Raw genomic sequence first — 22,980 nt, forward strand, 5'->3', positions numbered from 1 at the left:
TTTAGAAATTTGGTTCGATATGTGTGATTTAGCTCAGAATTGCAACAACGGTAGTTGATATGTTAAAGACCAATTCTACAGAACATTATACAATGATTAAATGAACTTTTATAAAGTTTTCGGTTGATTTATGTGAACTTTTTAATTCATTGATTGCCATAAAAAACGTGCGCATGTTATCTAAGGCGGTTGAGGTATCCCAAGTAACATTTTAAGTTTTATAACGCCTTTGAAAACCATAATTTACTCTACAAGAGTGTTATAAAACCAGCATAAAACCAAAATGTTAATAGGGATGTGTTTTGGCGCGCGTGCATTTTCTTATGTTTGAGCGCGCGCCAAATCACACCAAATCACAGGCACCTTTGATTGCATGCGTGCCCCGTAGAATTCTACAGCTTTTCGTATTCTATGCCAGTCTAGTCCACAGTTGAATTGCATTACTTTCAAAGGGCGATAACATCATTTCACATCATCGAAAAAACGCACAAATCATCTTTGATTACATCCTATCCGAACAATCACTCGCTCGAGTTCTGCTTATCAGGGATCTTGGCGTTATCCTGGATAGCGAACGTACGAGGAACGTTGTCGTTTGATTGGCATCGAACCACTAGAGGTAGGACGAACAGCCGCTCAAGCCACGTTGGCTGGGAAGCTGCTCACCGATTGCCCAACACTACTGTCGCAACTTAAGCTGTAGGGAAAACTGGACACACATGATCCCCACTTTTTGTTTCGGATGTTTCTCGATGTGAAATGCTTAAATTCATACGATTCAAGATGGACTTGATAAACAATTTAATTAGTCATTCAAAAACATTATTGGAAAAAAATATTTTTTCATACAAGATTTTTCTAAAAGATAGAATATTTGGCATTTTTTAAACTTGCGGGAGACTTGATCCCCATACCGGGGAGAATTGATCTCTTTATGAGCTGAACATATTCAGGTCCTTTCAAGTCTGATGAAAGGCCAAATTGGTTTGTTTTTTAAATCCTAACAATTCTTTATAGTCTATCGTAAAAACAGTCGTGCAAAAATTAAATATTGTTCGTATTAAGGCCGTTACAAATATTTAATTAACTTTTTGTCCTACTGGTCACCGAAAGGTCAAGGGGGGGGGGGGGTATAATAAAAAATAAATATTAAAATGAAAAAAATCAAAAAACTCCTCGGATTTGTTAAAGATTGTTTTGAAAAACCTCAAAATTATCCGAATTTTATTTTGTTGCCCCCTCAAAATATTACTTTTTGGCAAAAAAAATCCGAGGGGGGGAGACAAAATAGATTTTAAATATTTGTATCGGCCTAAGCAAGGCACGTTTTTTGGTTCTCGAATAGAGTAACAGTCACAATTATCAACAAAGTTGGCATGCTGATGATTATTTGGCCGGGGTTCTGCCAAATCACACCAAGTGCCTACAAAAAAATACTCATTTTTCAGCCCAAGTCTTCTTCCTGATCTTTATTGATCACGAATCGTATCAGATATCTCTTAATTCCATAACTGAGGATATTCTACAACAAATGTATGTATGAATTGATGTAAAATGATTTCCGTTTTCCTTTTACGAACGAAATAGGGGTGTGTGGGGCGAGACAGCCCTGTTGTATACCACTCTATATTATATGCTGTTTATGCCGTCTTGGTGTTGGTGACGAGCAAGCAGCCAAGCATCGTTCTCCCTCAGTCAGAGTCCAACAGTGATCCGAGTAAGGCGATACCTTCGCCGAGTGCAATAATGCGCAATGGGTGATTTCCTGGCGCAGCAGCAAGCTACACATTTGGCGACAGTGGCAGGTTTTACTGCTCATTTTTTGTTAGTATCAAGTGGAGTAATGTTAAAACTAATGTGCCTGATAAGAATACTGCGTCATGGAAATCACCCACTGCGCAATCTCAGAAGAAAAGGTAAATTTCTGAACCAAGAAGGATGTTTGCTTTTTGCAGTGTTTACGTGGGGACCGGTGCTCCAAATTGGGAGAGACGCGGTTGCGTAAGTAAGTAAAACGGAGAAGATTCAAAATTGTTTGCGTGTCTTGAGTACCGCAATGGCGTTTGGCCAAAAAAAAAAGATGAAATGATTGGCGAGTTTGGAGGACCGTCAAGAAAAGATTAATTGTTTTGCGAGTTTTGAGGACCGCAATGGCGAGTTTGGAGGACCGCTAAGAAAAGATTAATTGTTTTGCGAGTTTTGAGGACCGCAATGGCGTGTTTGGAGGACCGCCAAGAAAAGATGAAATGATTGGCGAGTTTTGAGGACCGCAATGGCGAGTTTGGAGGACCGCCAAGAAAAGATGAAATGATTGGCGAGTTTGGAGGACCGCCAAGAAAAGATTAATTGTTTTGCGAGTTTTGAGGACCGCAATGGCGAGTTTGGAGGACCGCCAAGAAAAGATGAATTGTTTTGCGAGTTTTGAGGACCGCAATGGCGTGTTTGGATGACCGCCAAGAAAAGATAAAATGATTGGCGAGTTTTGAGGACCGCAATGGCGAGTTTGTAGGACCGCCAAGAAAAGATTAATTGTTTTGCGAGTTTTGAGGACCGCAATGGATGGCGTTTCTGGAGGACCGCCAAGAAAAGATGAATTGTTTTGCGAGTTTTGAGGACCGCAATGGCGAGTTTGGAGGACCGCCAAGGAAAGATTAATTGTTTCACGTGTTTTGAGGACCGCAATGGCAAACTTGGAGGACCGCCAAGTAAAGATGAAATGCTTTGCGAGTTTTGAGGACCGCAATGGCGTGTTTGGAGAACCGCCAAGAAAAGTTGAAATGGCTGGCGAGTTTTGAGGACCGCAATAACGTGTTTAGAGGACCGCCAAATAAAGATGGAATGATTTGCGAATTTTGAGAACCGCAATGGCATGTTTGGAGCACCGCCTAGTAAAGATGATTTTTTTGCGGGTTTTGAAGGCCGCTATGACATGTTGGGAAGACCATCAAGTAGAGATGAAATCATTTGCGTATTTTAATAATTGCTGTGGTATGTTTGGAGAACCGCCAAGTAACGATGAAAGAATTTGCGTGTTTTAGTACCGCAATGGCGTGTTTAGTGAACAGCCAAGTAAAGATTAAATGACTTGCATGTTTTGAAGACCGCCAAGCGAAGTAAAAATGATTAGCGTCGTCGAATCAAGTACGAGACACTGAAGACGACCACACAGTTGCGGTCGAAATACGTATCTGCAAAGATATCGAAATAATTGGTGGAATTAAATGGAGTTACATAACTCGTCTTAGACGGTTGATGATTAGCGTGTTTTGAGGACCATAATGGCGTATTGGTAAGCTCGCTAAGTGAAGCTTAAATGATTTGCGTGTGGAAGAACTGAAATGTCGTGTTGGGTGGACCGCCAAGAAATATTGAGATTTTTTACGTGTTTTGAGAACCGTAATGGCGTGTTGGGAAGACCGCATAGTAAAGTTGGAATGATATGCGAGTTATGATGACAGCCAGAAAAATTGAATAGCTGAAGGTTTGCGAGTTGGAACACAGTTCAAAGCATGTCGTGGGCGATTTGAAAGGTCCGTTCATAGTTGAAATGGTTTGATGACGAAAAACACAATGGTGTGTTAAAAGCACTAGAAAACACAAAGCAAGTTTCTGAGGAAACAACAATGGGGCGTTGATCCTAAAGTACCATGCTATGTTTTAACCGAGGTTTTGACAAGGCAAGTAATTTGATCATTTCAGTAAAATTCATTTGACTTGCCAAAGGTTGAACATGTTCAACTTTCTTTTCGTGCAAGTTAGTTGAACGGAGGAGTTTAGACGTTCAAGTCAAGCGACTTGCTCAATTCACTTGCGTAATCTAAGCTTAGTTCAAGATTACCAATGACTCACCTGGTCACGTATCAAATATCTAGTACCATAAGTGTACCATAAGTGCCAAATCGATGTTGGTGATAAAACAAAACACACACTACAACATAATGCATAATAATCTGCCAAATTCAGCTTATTGTAGCATGGTTCTACTGAACCACCGAATAAAAAAATGCGAATTAAAAAAACTGCAAAGGCACGTTGTAAGAAAGTAATATTGAAGTTGTGGATGCCGCAATGACGCTTTTGAAGAGCCTTGATTTCAAATTGCAAAATAAAGTAATGTTTAGCAATTGTGATATCCCATCTATGGCTCTGCATTTCAACTTCGTATTCTATAAGCAGTGGCAATCCTAAGTTTTTGCTCACAAGGCTAACTGGAGACCCCAACTTGGTGCAGCTAATATTGAAGGTCAGGAATAATATTGGATGTATCTCCAACCATGGTGGTTAAATAATACCCAGAGCCCTGCCCAGATCTTAATATTGGAGTCCTAATGTTTTGGAGAACTTGCTCGCAAATTTGAAGAAATGGATTATGCTTGAGTTTTAATTCATGCGAAATCACGATGTTTCGCTCCAAAAGCGAATAGAATTAGTCGAGGTTCTTGTCTTATGAGAAGAACACTGCATTAACAAAGTAGAGCCTTAGCATGATAACCTTACATGTCGTAGTTGCTACTCCGTGTTTTACCAAAACAATTGCACCTCAATGTGCTCAGTTCAAAAGCTCTAGGGGGGTTAACAAATGGCGCTGGCCACGTCCTTTCGGGCTACCGTAGATGTAAAGGAATTGATAAAAGATGCAGTCACTCGCCACGAGAATATTATTGGAATCTAGCGGATAGGTTCTATGGAAGAGGCTCATCTTGATTAACAGGTTGCAATGGATGCCAAAACGAGCTTCCTTTCGCTCTTTTCGATTTCTAACAGTTACGGCTAGAATTAGTCAAGTTGTAGATAAAGAATAGAAGATGGAGCCGGTATTCAGTCTATTTCTAATCTTAGCGATTGCTAAAACATGAGAAATATATGGAGAAAAAAAAAGTAGGAGAATTGAACTTGGGATTGATCCCACGACTAGCTGCGTATGAGGCAGAAGTAATTATCATATGATCATATGACCTTCCCGTACATGTTATGAGCACACTACAGAATAGAATACTAAAAATAAATCTGTATCGTTTTGTTATGTTCGTTTGCTATGGCATTTAATGCACGAATGTGAACTTTCGGATAAACTAACAAGATTAGTTAAGGCGACGTTGGAAAGGGGAAAAACGAGTATTTCAAATTACACGAACGGTTTCGATCCTTTCGGGAACATTCAGAGAGTTACGCTTTGGTATGGAATAACTCTATTAGTATGATTTGTATAAGGACCGCTTAGCAATGTCGGAATTGGTGCTTTGACACGGAACGACAAGATAGAGGAAACCTGCTACAGTCATGACCACCTGGAAAACGATGTACATGACATGAAAAGACATAAAAGAAGACAATGTAGCTGCACCATGAGTTTGCATCGATTGTCTTGAGATGTATTTATCATTCAGATACAGTTTCATAAAAAAAAGGATTTGATATTTCGCTAGCCCTGATGCTCCCTAAAATATCGTGTCAAATTTGATCAGTACTCGGAATATGGCACATATAGTGATGTCGATCACTATTTTTAGAGAATGTGCATGTGATTGAATAACGGAAAAAAAGAGCGGATAATGAATGCAGAATTTGCTTATCTGCTATATGTGGCCGATAATTTTGTTTGTGTAAGGAATGAAGGCTTTTGAACGAATGCGAAGATGCACAAGATAGTGGTGCACTGCTAGCGTGTTTTGTCGATGCGAGATAGCTGGTGTTTATGCCATCATAGCATGCAAGATATAGGCTAGAAACCCAACTTCGGACGAAGTGCGCTAGATTCTCATAAAATTGCATAAAAAACGCATCATTTAGTTTGACAGATCAAACTCCGAGAGAAAGTTCGTTTCAGAAGAAGTTCGGAGCTGAAACTAGGGCGGTTATTGTGTTCGCGTACTTTGTTTGACTGCAGATCTACGGAATCAATACCAGCGACGACAGATCCAGTCAATTTATTTGTTTCGCGGGTGACATGGACATTGTCGGCCGAACATTTGCAAAGGTGGCAGAACTGTACGTGAAACGTGAAGCAACAAAAGTTGGACTGGTGGTGAATGCATCGTAGACAAAGTACATGCTTGTGGGCGGAACCGAGTGCGACAGGGCCCGCCTGGGAAGCAGTGTTACGATAGACGGGGATACCTTCGAGGTGGTCGAGGAATTCGTCTACCTCGGATCCTTGCTAACGGCTGATAACAATGTTAGTCGAGAAATACGAAGGCGTATCATCTGGGGAAGTCGGGCCTAATAAGGACTCCAGAAGAAACTGCGGTCAAAAAATATTTACCACCGCACCACCATGTGACATGTACAAGACGCTGATAAGACCGGTAGTCCTCTACGGACATGAAACATGAACAATGCTCGAGGAGGACTTGCAAGCACTCTTTGACGATGTGCAAGAAGACGTTGTGTGGCGACGAAGAATGAAGCTCTACGGCGAACCCAGTATCCAGAAGGTAGCTAAATCCGCAAGGGTACGGGAAAGTGACAAATGAGAGAGTGGAATATTTGGTAGGAGGTCGTGGTGTTGAGTTGATGTGCTTCGCTCAGCAGCTGGAGATTGACGCGCCAAAATTGTAGTAGAAAATCGTATTTACAACCACCTACAAAGTGCGATGGCCCTCTATGGGTTGAAGACCAGGAAGACCAACGTACAAATTGAATCTTGGAGCATATGAATGAGGTGAATGAACAACCGTTGGAGGAAACTTCATCTATTCAAACCGGAAATATCTGTTCGTTGCCTGAATATAAGACAATATTCCGTAGAAAATGGTTTTCGATTTCCTTGGCCTTGGAATGGTGCCTTCGGCAAATAAATCTTTATAGTTGTATTTTTAACGAGTGTTTAATTAAATATAAGCTCAATAATGCATGTACAAAAAAGAGAAAACCAAGGACAAGTTATAATTGCAAGAGCCTAATAAAAAAAGCCGGAGAGAAAGGGGGATGTGTGGGGCGAGACAGCCCTGTTGTATACCACTCTATATTATATGCTGTTTATGCCGTCTTGGTGTTGGTGACGAGCAAGCAGCCAAGCATCGTTCTCCCTCAGTCAGAGTCCAACAGTGATCCGAGTAAGGCGATACCTTCGCCGAGTGCAATAATGCGCAATGGGTGATTTCCTGGCGCAGCAGCAAGCTACACAAGGGGAAATGACGGCTTTGGCAGGTTTTGTTCTATTATTTTCAGGGGCGCTTTTGTTGACAAAATTTTATGAAATTTGGCCACAATATTCTTTGATATGAAAAGAATGTTCATGCCAAATTTATAGAAAACAAGTTATAGAAAACCTTCCTGACAATAATAGAACAAAACCTGCCAAAGCTGTCATTTCCCCTATCACAAGTCAGTCAAAAAGCCGCTTGGTGCGGTTTGGTAGAACCCCGTCCATTTATGCAATCAATCCACACCACTGAAAGGCAGAGGTCATATTACGAGAACCATGATGTTTCCAAAAAGATCTCTCTGTGTGGCTGATATGATACCAAAACTGGATGATCGATACATAAATATTAAATATATCTTAGTTGTTTTAAATGTAATTATCCTGTTTCTAATTAAAACATCTTTAAAATCGGTTGAAAGATGGCTTAGTTATAAGCCCATATTTCCTGACCACTTTTCGTGACGGTCTCAGATTTGAATCTGCAGAATAACCCCCTATCTTCCCGAAGGACGTAATCCTACTTAAAAAAATCGCCATACTTAAAAACCCATAGCCAGTGGTAAATATCCCAGAGTCCCTATTTCAGAACCAACAAAAAAGGTCTGCGATGCATCACGGTCGACAGTGGTCATACCAGGTTGATGACTTCATTCAGTTCTTATGCAGAACTGTATTAAAATCTGCCATCCGCTGGTTGGGTGTAGTACTGTCACGCATGCTTGAAACATTATGTTTACGTGTATATTATTAGTACACAAATGCGATTTCTTTTCAAATACTGAATAGAAGCGGTTGGATTAGCCTATTGTTAAAAGCAGAGATGCATCCTGAACAGAACATGAGTCAAGAGCGTGCCTTGGTGTTCTTAGTTTTGAACTCTAAACACTGTTCAGTGTGCACTGGGTTGGTACGCAAGCAAAACGATCATGGTATTTAACTAAGATTCCTTAGAGTAAAATCAGCAGTGATTCAAATCGTTCGGGGCCGTCAGTTTGAATATGAATCTGAAACATTAATTTTCCCAGCAGCTGTTCCAGATTCATTTTTTATACCAGTCAAATGTCAAAAAAATAAAACTGGTATAACGCTCCGTTCTATTTTCTGCAGATTTGAACCACAATTGAATCATGAGATTCAAATATTTTTCAATTGTTTTGGTGTATGAATGCGCCATTTTATCTACGGATCAATCCACTTTGCTATTACGGCGCCTTTCTTGGCAGCAATATAATGATTTCATTTTATTGAAAATTTTAAAAACATGAATGGAACACTGCTTGGGAAACCAGCGGGTTTGTTCTATTTTGCTCCAGATTCAAACTAGAAAAGTGGTCGAAAATTTGGAATGAAACTGAATCACTCCTGATTTCACTCTTAGATTTGGAACTATGCAAATATACGAGCATGCTTGATTTCTATCCGTTAGATGCCCACGTGTCCCATTACCAGCTGAAAATGTGTAGCATGCCGTCGCTTGAATTTGTTTTCCTAGGATACAAGTTGCTAAGTTAGGTCAGTGCTCTAGAACAGTGTGCTGTGTTCAAAATGTTTTGAACACGAACACGCGTTCTCTTTTTTTTTATTCGTTTATTTGTTAGGCACTCTGTGTTACTTAACCGCTACTGTGCCGCGATCTACTGTGGTATTCTGCTGTACAGAATCCACCCAGAATCTATTTTTAGATTTCCATTACCATTATTGTTGTCGGTGCCAGTCCATCTCGTCGTGAGTCCATTGTGTCCGTTTGACCATGTCGTGTATCCATTAGATCGTTGCATTGTTCTGTTGCCATTTATCCGGGTAACGTTGGAGGAATGCCTCCGAGAAAAACAAGTTGTCAGTCGTCATCAGGCAGCCGTGACGGTAAGGCGCGTACCCCAAACGCCACCGTATGGGCCGCGGATCCGACGACTGACGAGGGTTTGTTGGAGGGGCTGGGAATCGAACCCATGACCATTCGCTTGGAAGGCGAACGTGTAAACACGCGTTCTCTTGTTCAGATGCATCTCTAATTAAAAGGTCTTTAGGAAGACATACAGGACGTTTTGCGGACGTTACCCCATTTAAAAGAGAAAAAAAAAACAATTGAATAGTAGATCTAACAGCACTGATTTTACACGTGATTTCTTGAGTATTTTTAAAACTTCATTTAATTTAAGATTGAACATTATGTTGAATATTTTACTCGTATTTAATAAAACTAATCAAAGTTAAATATGTCAAACTACACTTTGTTTTAGGTAGTGAGATAAGGCTATTGTCAAATTCAAATTACGCGTGTGCTTGAATGATAACATTGAAAGAAATAAATAAACTTTTAAACAAGAAAAGAATTATAACAGATCAATTAGTTGAATGTAATACAATAATATGCAAATGCAATGGAATACATCAAATGCCTTAATATATGCAATATCGGGATCAAGTGTGTCCAAACTGTGGGGGATCAAGTGTGTCCATGTCGAGTATTTATCTTGGTTTATTTCTCCATTCAATGTGAAATGAACAATAATGAATTCAATCCAGTATTTTGCGCTCGATAATGGCGGCCGAGTGAGTGCCGTCTTGACATTCGAGAGGTAGAAAATAGTTTTATATTTTAATCAATGTAGGCATTGGTTTATTGAAAAACATTGGCACTCATCCGGTATCAACAATCGTACAAAATGTCAAAAATTTCCTTTACGGTATTCATGGGTTTGGTTTTTTTTTCTAGAAGCCACAAAATATGATTATAATTAGTGTTTTTTTTTAGGGAAAGAAAATCTGCAACCAGCCACGTGGGTGATGCTGTAGCCAGGAAGTGTCAGAATGGATTCACTGTGTTCATTAAAACCAACTCCCTTTCCACTAGCTAGTTGCTTCCAGCCCGCATTCCGGCAGCACCTGTGCCACAACACTCCTCAAGCAGCTGTTGGCTGACTGAAGGTGCCTCGCTACCAACATCTCTTCAACATAAACACACCATCTATACTGTGTGACGCTTACTGATCGTTAGCCCTGTTACATTTGGCTACAAACCAATATTAACTGTATCAACTCATTTTTGCTGATATTTGTAATATATTCATTTCCGTCCCAAATAAAACCAGTAGAAAACTCTGTAAAGTAATTGTTGCTCTGATTGCGGGCTGTGACTATTATTTCGAATAGGTACGAATATATGTCTAATCCAATTTAAATATTCTGAAACGAAACATGCATGCAGCCAGAGTCGTGAAATTGTGGAAATTGTGCAAAATTGGCCTTTTTTTATTTATTGTAAACTCACAACTAGTGTATCATTTTAAACCTGGAGGCAAACGGTATGACGGGTATTTATAAATTATGTATAAAAACTATATCCTTGGCATTTATTCACCTTGCTTGGTTTTTGGTTAACTTGGAACCACTAACCACTATTAATAATTTACAATCATGATTACGGGAAAGTCAGTCGCTAGGTGCATCTGGTGCGATTACATTATTTGGCTACCAAGTCGGTGACGAGATCCACTGAATTGAATGGACAAAGAGAAAATGGGTAGTTGGTTTAGGGAAGGGGGAGACGTTGGCGATCGCTTGGCGATCGCTTGGTAAGGCACTCGAGAAGCATCAAAAAAGGAGAATAGCCATTTTTGTGCATAAGAAAAGCATATTTTAGTGACTGAGTTGAGCAGTAAAGAGTTTTCTTAAGTTCCAACCGGAAACTTTTTGAACTATTGTGGTCTAGAAGGAGACATTCAGGATGAAGTTCTCGTGCAGCTGAAGTGCAGGTGATCCATGATCCAGAACAGTTCCCCGACGTCCGAACGCCCTAAGACCCGGAATCTCAAAAGAGGTTTTGAGCACCCAGTCTGCCGTTGGCTCTAATCCAGCAGTCTGGGGATCGCTGCCGTATTCCCTCCGAAACGGAGCTTTGCAGTTCTTGGGCCAAAAGTAGGTCTTCTAAAGCAGTAGATTTTTTGTAAACTTGCAGTTATCCCAAGAGTTATCCTGAAAATAAAACAAAATTATTACAAAAAATGCATAAGAAAATCACCAAATCCTTGAATGTACACAATGGAAAATATTTGACAATCGTTTGTTTGTTGATATCAGATGAGTGCCAATGTTTTCCAAAGAATCAAGGCCTACATTGATTAAAAAATGTAAATATTTTCTACCTCTTGAATGTCAAAAAGGCACTCACTCGGCCGCCATTATCGAGCGCAAAATACTGGAATAGCTTATTCAATTCTGTAATAATAAAACTGCGTCCAGTAAAAAAATTGACACGTTTTGGTTGGATATATTCAATGTTATTAAACTTTTTATCTTTGCAGAAAAAAGAATTAAGAACGCTAGAATAATAAAACCTTTCTAAAACCCATATACATAAAGAAACTGACATCAAATGTTACTCAGATTCAGAATTCAGATTCAGATTCAGATTCAGAAATGTCACTCAGAAAATAGGGGGGGGGGGGTCATGTGTCCCCGGGGATCACGTGTGTCCAGTTTCCCCTATGCACCAGAAAGATCTCTTCGTCAACGTTCATTTTTGCATCTACAATCATGCAGACTTTCAATACGCTAGGATAAATGTATAAAAAAAAAGTAAAATCACGAAAAAAAAATGCACGGCGAGATATGGGATGCAATTCTTTAAATAATTTTAAAAATTTCAAAATGATCTGTACTCGAGAATAATTTGGAGCACCGGGTTAGACTTTTTTCTCGAATTGGTCCCGGAAAAGGTACTATTTTTGATGTTTATTAAATTTCTAATCTCGTGTAATGAACCATTTTCAAAAAAAAAATCAGCTCGTAAATTTTAAAATTATTTTGAATTCCATTGGCTATACCTTGCTGTGGTAAATTTTTGTGACTCTACTTTTTCACTGATGACAGCATTCATCAGGTTCTCCTAGCCCACGACACAATTCGGTCCATCAGCCGGTGCTCAACAAGTTTTTCAACCAGATTGACTTGAACGTACCAGTCGACGTTCATCGGATACTCGACTCTTTCCGTATCGCTGATTGGCCGCAAACCAACTAGTTTGAGTTTTATTCATTTACACATTTTATTGTCATTTGGATTTTAATACTTAAACAAATAAACAAATACCCCGCTGGAACATCGCCACCTCGCAGCCTAGAGCTCAGCACTCAGCACTTCTCGAGCCATGTATCTACTATAGACAGTCCTACTCATCGCGTGGAGTCAACATTCGGGCACTAACCGGCTGACATCGAGTTCCACTCAGACCCTTTTGAGCGTTCACGGAATATCTACGAAAGGTTCTAAAAAATATCTGTAAAGTATTGTACAGAATTTACATAAAAAAAATTCTTTGAAATATCCGCAAGAACCTTTGAAGAGTTTTAACCGCAAACTCTCTGAATTTTTTAGAGATATTCTTCGGAATTTTAACGAAAAATCCTTCATAGTTTCCGCAGAAGATTGTTCAAAATTTATATTTCAACAAAAAAACACCTTTGGATTTCAAAGAAAAATGGTTCGGAATTTCCACAGAAAATTAGGTATACAGAACTAGCTTGTTGCAAGCAAATCGGATGAGCATAAGTGCTTGTTTTGCGGTTTTAAAATTAGTATTTTGGCCATAACCTCTGCCCCATAGTCCGATCCGGCCAGTTTTCAATAGGAAACAATGGGACAGGATTCTCCGTTGAAAGCACTCCAAGCAAATCGATGAAATGGGCTAGATTTTTTTGCACGTTTTTTTCACAAGAAAAAGTATTTTGGCCATAATTTCTAAGCTCATAGTTTGACCCGGTCAATTTTCAATAAGAAAGAATAGAACAAGTATCCCCGTCGAATGCGAGTGATTCGGTTAAGAGTAAGTAAGAAAAAAGTTGAGCTAGATTTTTTGCGCACGCACACATACGCACAGACACAGACATCACCTCAATCCGTCGAACTGAGTCGATTGGTATAGCAGTATGGGTCTACAAGCCCTCTATAAAAAGTTTGTTTTGGAGCGAACATATAGCCTTTACGTATCCAGCTTTCCACGCTCGGTAATGGCGGCTTGTCGGTGTGAAAAAATCAGGCGGTCACTGTAGCATTTGACACTAGCTGGAGGAAAGCTCATTGGCGTTCCTGGGAGAGGGGAAGGGAAAAAAGGCCTTTTCGCCGGTGAGTTTTCCTCCAGCTAGTGTCAAATGCTACAGTGATCGATTGATTTTTTCACACCGACAAGCCGCCATTACCGAGCGTGGAAAGCTGGATACTTTATATACACCTTTCACGTATGTGAACATGTGAATTCAATTTGATTACTAAACTAGTGATTGTTATTAAGGGCTTGCGATAACACACTTTTCCCTAACGAAACGAAATTTCAAATGACTGTCGATTCGATACGAAACGAGACGAAATATAGATTTACTCTCGAGACTTCGAAACGATACGAAATCAAGGTCCATTTAATTCGAAATTTTACGAAACGAAACGAAGTTTTAATTATTTTTCCGCGAAATTTGTATTTAATTGGTTTCACATTATGTACGCAATTCTGATTTAATTTTTTCGAAGTCAAATAAAAGAATTGAAACCAATAGAGTTATAGTAACAGAAGATACCAACATTTGCCAGCCCTAGTAACATTTTGGATTTATACTGGTTTTTTAACACTCTTGTAGAGTAAATAATGGTCTTCTAGAGCATCATAAAACTTAAAATGTTACTTGGGAGGCGTATACGTAGATAGAGGGTTGCTAATACATATCATACATTTGCTCACTAGAAGAATCCTCTGCATCTTTCTAAAATGCACAAAAATATGTATTTCAGAAATGTGATCGCAAAGACTTACGACAGCAGTTTGCCAGGTATGAAGAAATAATTCGTTCTTTCTCATACAAAAAGTTGCACCAAAAGGCTATCATTTTAGTTTGACACTCATTGTTATAAAAGACCGAGGAATGCTCTGCATCTCCGTGAGCGCCACGGAAAAGAAATCGTTGGTTAGTTGAAAAGGTAATTCAAGTGAAGCCACCTTGGTAAGCGACTAATTCTTTTTTGTAAACGAAGTTATTTTGAAAACTTGAAGACGAACACCGTGTTTCAAATAAATCTAACGCAAAATCTATGGGCTTCGTTTAATAAGCTCCTACAACATCATCGATTCTGCACTAAATAATTTGGTGCTCTCATTATTTTTGGTGCAGACATATTTTTTTTCAATTCGAGTTCTCCCGCACTAGCTGGCGTGACTAGCATCAACACGATCGATCGCACACTAATTAAATAAGTTTCTGTTCTGCGAGACTGTTTTCCGGACTAACTGCACGAGCGTGACTAGCAGAAACACGATCGATATTGTGCAAATAGTTAAAAACTATTTTCAATGAAAACTCTGTGGACCGTCGGGAGAAGAATGCGCAACGCGTCGTCCGTAAACGAAGATCGTGAAAGCTCGTCGCGGTGGATACTCGACTTCGCAAAGAAAGTTTGTCCGGATTCGGTACCGGTGAGGCAAGAGCTACGTGATGCTTTTGCTGACAGGGATGATATGGATCGTCCCTTTTCGATGATTGAATTCTAACTTGCTCTCCTTTCATGTAACAATTCCGCTCCAGGGATGGATAGAATCAGGTTCAATTTGCTCAAAAACCTCCCAGACGTCGCGAAGAGGCGCTTATTGAGCCTGTTTAACCAGTTTCTAGAGTGCAACATTGTTCCGGAAGATTGGAGGCAAGTGAGGGTGATAGCCATCCAGAACCCCGGAAAACCCGCGTCGGATTATAATTCGTATCGCCCCATCGCGATGCTGTCATGTCTTCGGAAATTGTTGGAGAAGATGATTCTCTTCCGGCTAGACAAATGGGTTGAATCAAATAGTTTTTTGTCAGATACACAATTTGGTTTCCGCAGGGGCAAGGGAACGAACGACTGTCTTGCGTTGCTTTCTTCAGAGATTCGGCTTACTTTCGCTAAAAAAGAGCAAATGGACTCAGTGTTTTTGGACATTAAGGGGCTTTTGATTCAGTTTGCGTTGATGTCTTATCCGACAAACTCCACTCGTGTGGACTTTCACCAATTTTAAACAAATATTTGTACAATTTGCTGTCAGAGAAGCGTATGAGTTTTTTCTCATGGTGACTCGGCAACATCACGAATTAGCTACATGGGTCTCCCCCAGGGCTCATGTTTAAGCCCCCTTCTTTACAATTTCTACGTCAGAGACATTGATGAATGTCTCACGCCAAATTGCTCGTTAAGCCAGCTTGCAGATGAATGTGTTGTATCCGTTTCGGGGCCGACCGCAGTTGATCTGCAAGGACCGTTGCACGATACTCTGGACAATTTGTCCACTTGAGCTACGAAGCTAGGTATCGAATTCTCTCCGGAGAAAACTGAGATGGTTGTCTTTTCAAAAAAACATAAGCCGGCAAAGTTCCCACCCCAACTGATGGGTAAGACAATCGCTCATAGCATGTCTTCTAAATACCTCGGAGTCTGGTTCGACTCGAAATGTACCTTCGGGAAGCACATTGTGTATCTGACACAAAAATGCCAAAAACGGATCAACTTCATGCGATCAATAACCGGAACATGGTGGGGAGCGCATCCCGAAGATCTTATGACGTTGTATAGAACAACCATTTTGTCGGTCCTCGAATATGGTAGTTTCTGCTTCCAGTCCGCGGTTAAAACACACATGCTGAAGCTCCAAAGGATTCAGTACCGCTGTCTCCGTATCGCGTTAGGATTTATGAATTCGACACATACGATGAGCTTGGAAGTACTTGCGGGAGTACTGCCACTAACAGATCGTTTCGCGGAATTATCGCTCCGGTTCCTCATTCGCTGTGAGGTTCTCAATCCATTGGTCATTGACAACTTCGAGAAGCTGCTCGAACAAAACCCTCAATCTCGATTCATGAGTATTTACCACTGGTACATAACGCTGGAGGTAAGCCCTTCTTCGGTAGATACCAATCGTGCTAACTTCTTAGACTCTTACAGTTCCTCTGTTACTTTTGATCTGTCCATGAAGCAGGAGGTTCATGGAATACCAGACTTTCTGTGTGCGGAGGTCATACCTCCATTATTTGCAAGCAAATACGGGCACGCCAGTGAGGAGAGAAGCTTTTTTACAGACGGGTCAAAAATTAATGACTCCACTGGTTTCGGTGTTTTCAACGTTTTTCATAGCGCCTACTTTAAGCTCAAAGAGCCTTGTTCCGTGTATACTGCTGAGCTAGCAGCTATACACTATTCACTCGAGCAAATCGCATCCCTACCTCCTGACCACTTTTTCATCTTCACCGACAGTCTAAGTTCCTTGGAGGAGATCGATCGTAGTAATCGTCGCGAAAGGATGCAACAATAATTTCTCTCATGTCAAAATTCTGCGATTCCATATAATAGTTAAATAATAATATGATTCGGCTGGTAGTTTGATATGTAGTGAATTTTATAATAAGTGATGATGGTGAAATATTGTGCGCGGTACAGTGCGGGCGGCGATGGTGATCAGGTGGTAACACGTTCTCAAACGTGTCAAGCTACTATTCAACATCCCTCACGCTGAGATTGTCAAGATACTGAAAACTCTAATCTTCTGATATGTGAATATGTACGTTATGTGGAAGATATTGATTTGAAAAATGTATTGGAGGTAACCACTTTCCCTTCGATGGGACTCGAAACCCATGACCCTACTGTAGGGTCATGGGTTCGAGTCCCATCGAAGGGAAAGTGGTTACCTCCAATACATTTTACAAATCAATATCTTCCACATAACGTACATATTCACATATGAGTTTCCATAACATTGTAAATTAACGTCCAAGTCGGGTGGTTTAATCCCCGGAAATAGGCAATTAACTTTGATTGAATCTAATCTTCTGTCAAGAATAACCACAGATCAACATTCCCATTTATTTTCAAATGATGGCAAGGTTTGAGGGATGTTCTTGAAGAACTCCGGTTTGCAGTATTTGTCTGGTGAGTTAGTTCCTTTCTTCAGTTTATAACGAGTGAGTTCAGAATAATTATTTTATTTCTTGAAGTAGCAGTGATCAACATTTATAACAATTGTTCTTTCCTTGGTTAGTTCGGCAAGGAAATGAGATAAATTTGTAAATTTGTATTTCATCTAATAACGAAATTGACAACATCTGCGTTAGTGTTTAAACAAATCTGCACTTTGTAACATCTCGTGAAATCCATCATTTCCGTGATGAGAAAATTAGAAAAGCGTAATGAATGATAAACTGTATATAGACCTCTGACGAGATTAGTTTTCACACATACTATCGTCGTCTTAACACATAACTGGTGATTCAACAGACTGTTCTGAGGACAATTAAATCATCATTGGCAATCGAGATAATGTTATTTATTATTTCAATCAACAGTGTTTAAATTTTTAAGTCAGGAAATTAAATGTTGATCACATGCTTTTTTGCTCGAATTGAGAGAAGTGTGTTGGAGTGTTTCCTTCAAATTGTATACACTAAATCAATATTTTCCTAGAAACGAGTCATCATATGATTCTGGACCAATAATTATTCAGTTTCCATATATGGTATCCTATGCTCTTTTGTACATTGCTGTGTAACAATAGAATTACTGCAGTGCATCGATATTGAGGGAGCTATATTATTAAAATTACTTGTCACATGACGAGTTTGTACTATTTCATTTAATTCCACTACATTATTGTACCTTAGACAGATACGTATTTCGACCTAAACAGTAAGGCCATCTTTAGTGTGTCGTACTTGACTCAACATTATTAGTACAAGCTCATCTTATGACAAGTGAAATACATTCCACTAAAAGCATTTAAAAATAAGTTTATTGATTTCAAAATAACCTATACATATTTCACATTTCCATTTTTATTTTTCTCAAAGAAATAATGAATTTTTAGTTAATTGAAGAAATGATGATAGCGTTGGTCCAAATTCAAATGAACAATCACTCACTTTGGGCGATTGATGGTTTGTCCTCTTGATGGATGAACAATTTACCTTTTCAGGGGCAGCAGGGACTATGTCCAAGGGCTGGACGACCCCTCCCCATGGCCACTGTGAGTTAGAGAGCCTGCCTAGGATGTGGTGGGGTTTGACAGTGGGCTCTGTTAAACCTCTACGAAAAGCTGCATTTGTCTATAAGCAGGTCCTATCAAACCCAGTCAACACATGAACGTTTATGGTGACGTATAGGATGCTGAAATGGAGGCGATAAAGGTACTTCTCCTTACAATACGTATGTATATCGTCTTAGCATGTATATCGTCTTTAGCATCTTGTATTGTACCATGTACGATTTTATATAAACTGGAAAGTGACCGTGTGCCGCTTAAAGCGCACAAGCCCAATACGAGTGCCAACCAGCACATCAGGATTAATACCAGTGAGATCCTGATTACGGTATACTGGTCACGGCAAGCGACACATACACGTGCGCGAAAGTAATACAAAATAAACTACATGTAAAATAAACGTAAATTAACAAAATATGTCTGGCTGAACATTCTTTTTTAACCTCAAATAGAGATAAAATAAGGGTTGCTGATTCACATTAGCTTTCATATTACTATCAATCTGGTTGAACAGCCGTAAATATTACCTAGTTTTCAATTTTAATCCATTTTCTTTTTTACTTTCCTTACGTTAAAGAAATGATGACGCGAGCGCCTAATCCGGAATTCAAATGAACAATCGCTCACTTTGAGCGATTGATTGTTTATTCTCGCGAAGGATGAACAATTTAACAAATTAAGGAAATGCTAATACTGTAGTGTAGAAGTTGCATAGGTCACATCACTTTCCATGGTGAATCCCGATCTATGTTACTGATTACCCCACCCAACTAACAAAACTTTCTTCCCGTGGTTATTGTGGAGATGCAGAGGTATTCTCGGTCTCTAGTAACAACAATAACCACACATTAACATTCCCTCCCTTTCCCAACTGACTGTAAGGACTTGGCCGGCGCCGTTATTGATCAATATTTGCGAGCTGCTGAAACGTGTACTTCGAGAATAGATGGTAAATCCCAACCACTATTCACTTGGATCGTAGTGCAATTTGCACCAGTTCTGATCAATCACGGAGTAGCAACCATTGATATGTACAGTCAGTCTAAGCTAAGCTAAGCTTCACCGACAGTCTAAGTTCCTTGGAGGCTGTTCGGTCAATGAAACCGGTTAAGCACTCAGCGTATCTTCTGAATGGGATACGGAAAACTTTGAGTGCCTTATCACAACGGTCTTACACAATCACCATGGCTTGGGTCCCTTCTCATTGCTCGATCCCGGGAAATGAGCGAACTCTTTGGCTAAGGTGGGCGGTGATATTTACGATCGGAAAATCACCTTCGATGATTTTTTCACATTAGTTCGTCAGGAAACCTTGAACAGCTGGCAACAGAAATGGACAAATGGGGAGTTGGGTAGATGGCTGTATTCAATTCGCCCGCAGGTGTCGAAGCGTCCATGGTTCAAAAAATTGAATATGGGACGAGACTTCATTCGAAACATGTGTCGTCTAATGTCCAATCACTACACTCTAAATGAACATCTTTTCAGAGTGGGGCTCTCGGAAGGAAATCTCTGTGTTTGCGGCGAGGATTATCAGGACATCGATCATGTCGTGTGGGCGTGCGAGGAGCATCGTGGCCCCAGATCTGCGCTAACTGAACATCTCCGGGTCCGAGGAAAACAACCAAAGCCTATTAGGGAAGTGTTGTCGGGCCTTGATCTCGAGTACATGTCCCTGGTCCACCAATTTTTGAAAGTTGCTGATGTAAAACTGTAATCATTGCCTGCCCATTCCCTTGTCTATCGTACCCCATATCGAATGTCTTCCTCTTGTTGTACATTTCCATGTCTGTCGTTAATCCCTTCCGTATGTCTTCCTCTCGTCGTTGTCTCCCAAAAAAAGTTTGTTTGTCCCGTTACAGATGTAAAAATGCGAGGAATGTCAACTTTGTGAACATCAGCATCGTAATTACTTAAGCACCCTAAAATCCTTTCCTTTTCTACTGTATTATTGTATTCCCTAACCTCGACTAAACCGCGAGTCTTTCGGTTCCCCAAAACTAACACTATGTATAAGAATCAAGAAATGTATTGTTAAACTTGATTTCGGCTCCGTAACGCTTCACGGCAAATGAGCCTTCCAAATAAACGAAAGATTAAAAAAAAAGTCAAAAACTATTGCAAAATTTAAATTGGAGGCTGTATGTATATTCCGATGATTTGCAGAATATTGACTGTTGTGTGGAGTATCTTCATTATTTTCATTAAATGTATGTTTATTTCAATGTTTTGTTTGAGTATCTTCAAACCTCTGACCTTTTTCTTCTTACTTTTAGGTAGAATTCAATTTGTTTTCCTTAGGGCTTCCTTAACTCTTGAGCGGTACTTGAGCGGTAGAAGCCTTCCATAAAAAAGAGGCACTATAAAAAAACTTCTCAACTGCCGTAATCTGGAAAAGTGACGTAACAGCCATTTTACAACATGCATGTTTTCCATTTTTCTGTTAAAGAGCTCGATGAGTAGTACTCGTTAACACCATTTTTGGAAAATGGCGTATACGTCACTTTTTCAGATTACGGCAGTCAAGGGCCCTAGGAATCCGCGCCACGGCTTTGCCTTTTTGGCAAAGTCATACTGATCTGATTCATATCTAATTACATTTACACTCAAAGCCCAACGTCTTAAATATTGAGTCGGTTCACTTTTGAATAAAATAGGATAGAGTAGTTAAAGATATTTTCCGTTTTCTGTTAGACGTTTCTAACACAACACTGAAAACGTTTTATAGAAGAAAACTTAATACGTATTTGTCGACTCAGAATGGGATCATGTAGTAAGCGTTAATAAAGTTAATATTAAGTTTTGAAAACAGCGGCGCAGCCAAAATTTTTGATAATACTCAACCGTACGGGGCAGTATGGATTAAGTTTAAATTTGTTTCGAAATTCCGCGGAATTCTTTTAAATTTCGTTAAAAGCCACTTTTTTCTAGGGAATTTTTTGTAATTTTACGAAACGATACGAAATCAAGAAATCAGATTTCGCTATGCTCAATTTCGAGAAACTCCCCTAAGTACGGAATTTCGTTCCGAACCACCTGAAACGCATTTTTTCGAAATAATTTCTGAAATGAACAATACCAGAATTTTGTGCGCGGAACTAGCAAACGTTAAAACACTTATGTCTGTTAAAACAAAGTTATGTTTTGTATCAACGTGATACAAGAAAACATTTACAACTTGGGACACTCCACAACATGAACTAAACACAGGCATCCTAAAATCACAAAAGTTCGATGCTTTTTTTGTGTCCATGGCCAGTCGCACTATAAAACAACTACCTAGTAAACAATTCTCTTTACCTTGGTCCAGGGTGAAGGTTGACTGAGCAGAGTCAATATTGTATCAACATTTGTGCGTCTCTTCTCCGTGGGTTCAGCTCATAAAATAAAAACAGAGAACAATCCACCTAGCGATAGTGATATCTATTTCGTGTATTTAACAACACCAATTGCAACTTGTTGCGATCAAATTAGGCTAAACACACTAACAGCGTATCTCACTTTATGAAGTACTTTACTGAGTACAATTTTATCCTCCAAAAGTCCTATCAAAATACATATTTTTGCAGAGAGCTTATAGCATTTCCGCATACCTTTGCTTCGTGAAAAGGAAAAAAGGAAATCACTTGGCAGGGTATTCAAATTACACTCCTTCAAGTCATGCAACCATTGAGAGAGTCTGCTGTAAGTTGGAACATGTAGCCACTTTTTCTCGAAACCAACGTTTGATGGGGTAGGATATTTTTTTCATGGAGTGGGTGGAAAGGTAAACTAAATAAACAACACACATATATTACATACCTGTGCCATAAATTTCAACGCCGGCATCACATGTGAACCGCCCGTTTCCACTGTTGTACGTGAATTCGGAAATTCTGATCTTGTAAATTTTTGGTTCACTGCTCCGGTAGCTCAACAAACGGTTCCCAAATATGAGTCACTATGATGTGTGCTTTCGTCGTCTCTTCCAGTCGAATATCATTCAGTAAAAAGGACCACTTGAAACGAAACCTCTATTCAACTTTTCTTCTCTGTCGTCACTTTTCCCTTCTCGTCAGAATATTCCTTCAGTACCCAAAACACTTCACTAACTGCTGCTTGAGCGTATTCGTCTCAACTGGCACCACCCTTCCTCGTCATTTCTCTCTCACAGCGTTTTGCAAGTGCTTCCTGTCGGTGCGGAAGCTTTTTCCATTGCATCACAACTCAAAGCAATGCTTCCCCGGTGCACTACATTCAGGCTTTCCACTAAATATCCACCACTAAGTACGGCCACGACAAACACACGTATCTTGCTTTCTAAAGCCCACCTGGGACACAGCAGACGCAATTCATGCGCCAACCCTGCAGGACATGCAGCTCCACCATTCTCGGAACAATCCACCGAAAACACCAACGCTAATCACCGCCACACTCCGTAGTCCACTCGTTCCTCGTAAAGCTTCTAAACCTGCGAAATAGAACACCGCAACGATGCGACAGGCCGTGACCGAATCATGCGAGGAAAATTTTATTAGCGAAATGGAAAACGCGTCCTACCCGGCCGTCTTTCGAATTAAAGGCGGGTTCTTTCCTCCTGCACCGCACGTCGGTCGTCCTAAACCCCAGGCCGCCTCTCAGCAGGCGGCAGTCCCTTCACGGTGGCTTTGGGGGTTATTTTTGTAATGGTCACACTTTTATGACAGACCGTCACTCCAAATAGCACGAGAAAAAAAGCAGACAATCAGCGACGTAGTCCGCACGTAAACGCCAAAGTCCTGATCCCGAAAACAGCGTGTTGCGCTAC

The 22,980-nt window shown here is 40.0% G+C and overlaps 1 protein-coding gene across 2 annotated transcripts in view; it reads right to left on the reverse strand.

Moving 5' to 3' along the window:
* Positions 1-22,980, reverse strand: part of LOC134212199 (nephrin-like) — a 272,459-nt gene extending 249,479 nt beyond the window's left edge. For both annotated transcript variants that reach the window (XM_062689845.1, XM_062689844.1), the window contains exon 1: positions 21,996-22,980. The gene's annotated coding sequence lies outside the window, so the exon portion shown is untranslated. The remainder of the gene's footprint in view (positions 1-21,995) is intronic.

The sequence above is a fragment of the Armigeres subalbatus genome, chromosome 2 (assembly GCF_024139115.2).
Source record: "Armigeres subalbatus isolate Guangzhou_Male chromosome 2, GZ_Asu_2, whole genome shotgun sequence".
In the NCBI taxonomy this organism is placed as follows: domain Eukaryota; kingdom Metazoa; phylum Arthropoda; class Insecta; order Diptera; family Culicidae; genus Armigeres; species Armigeres subalbatus.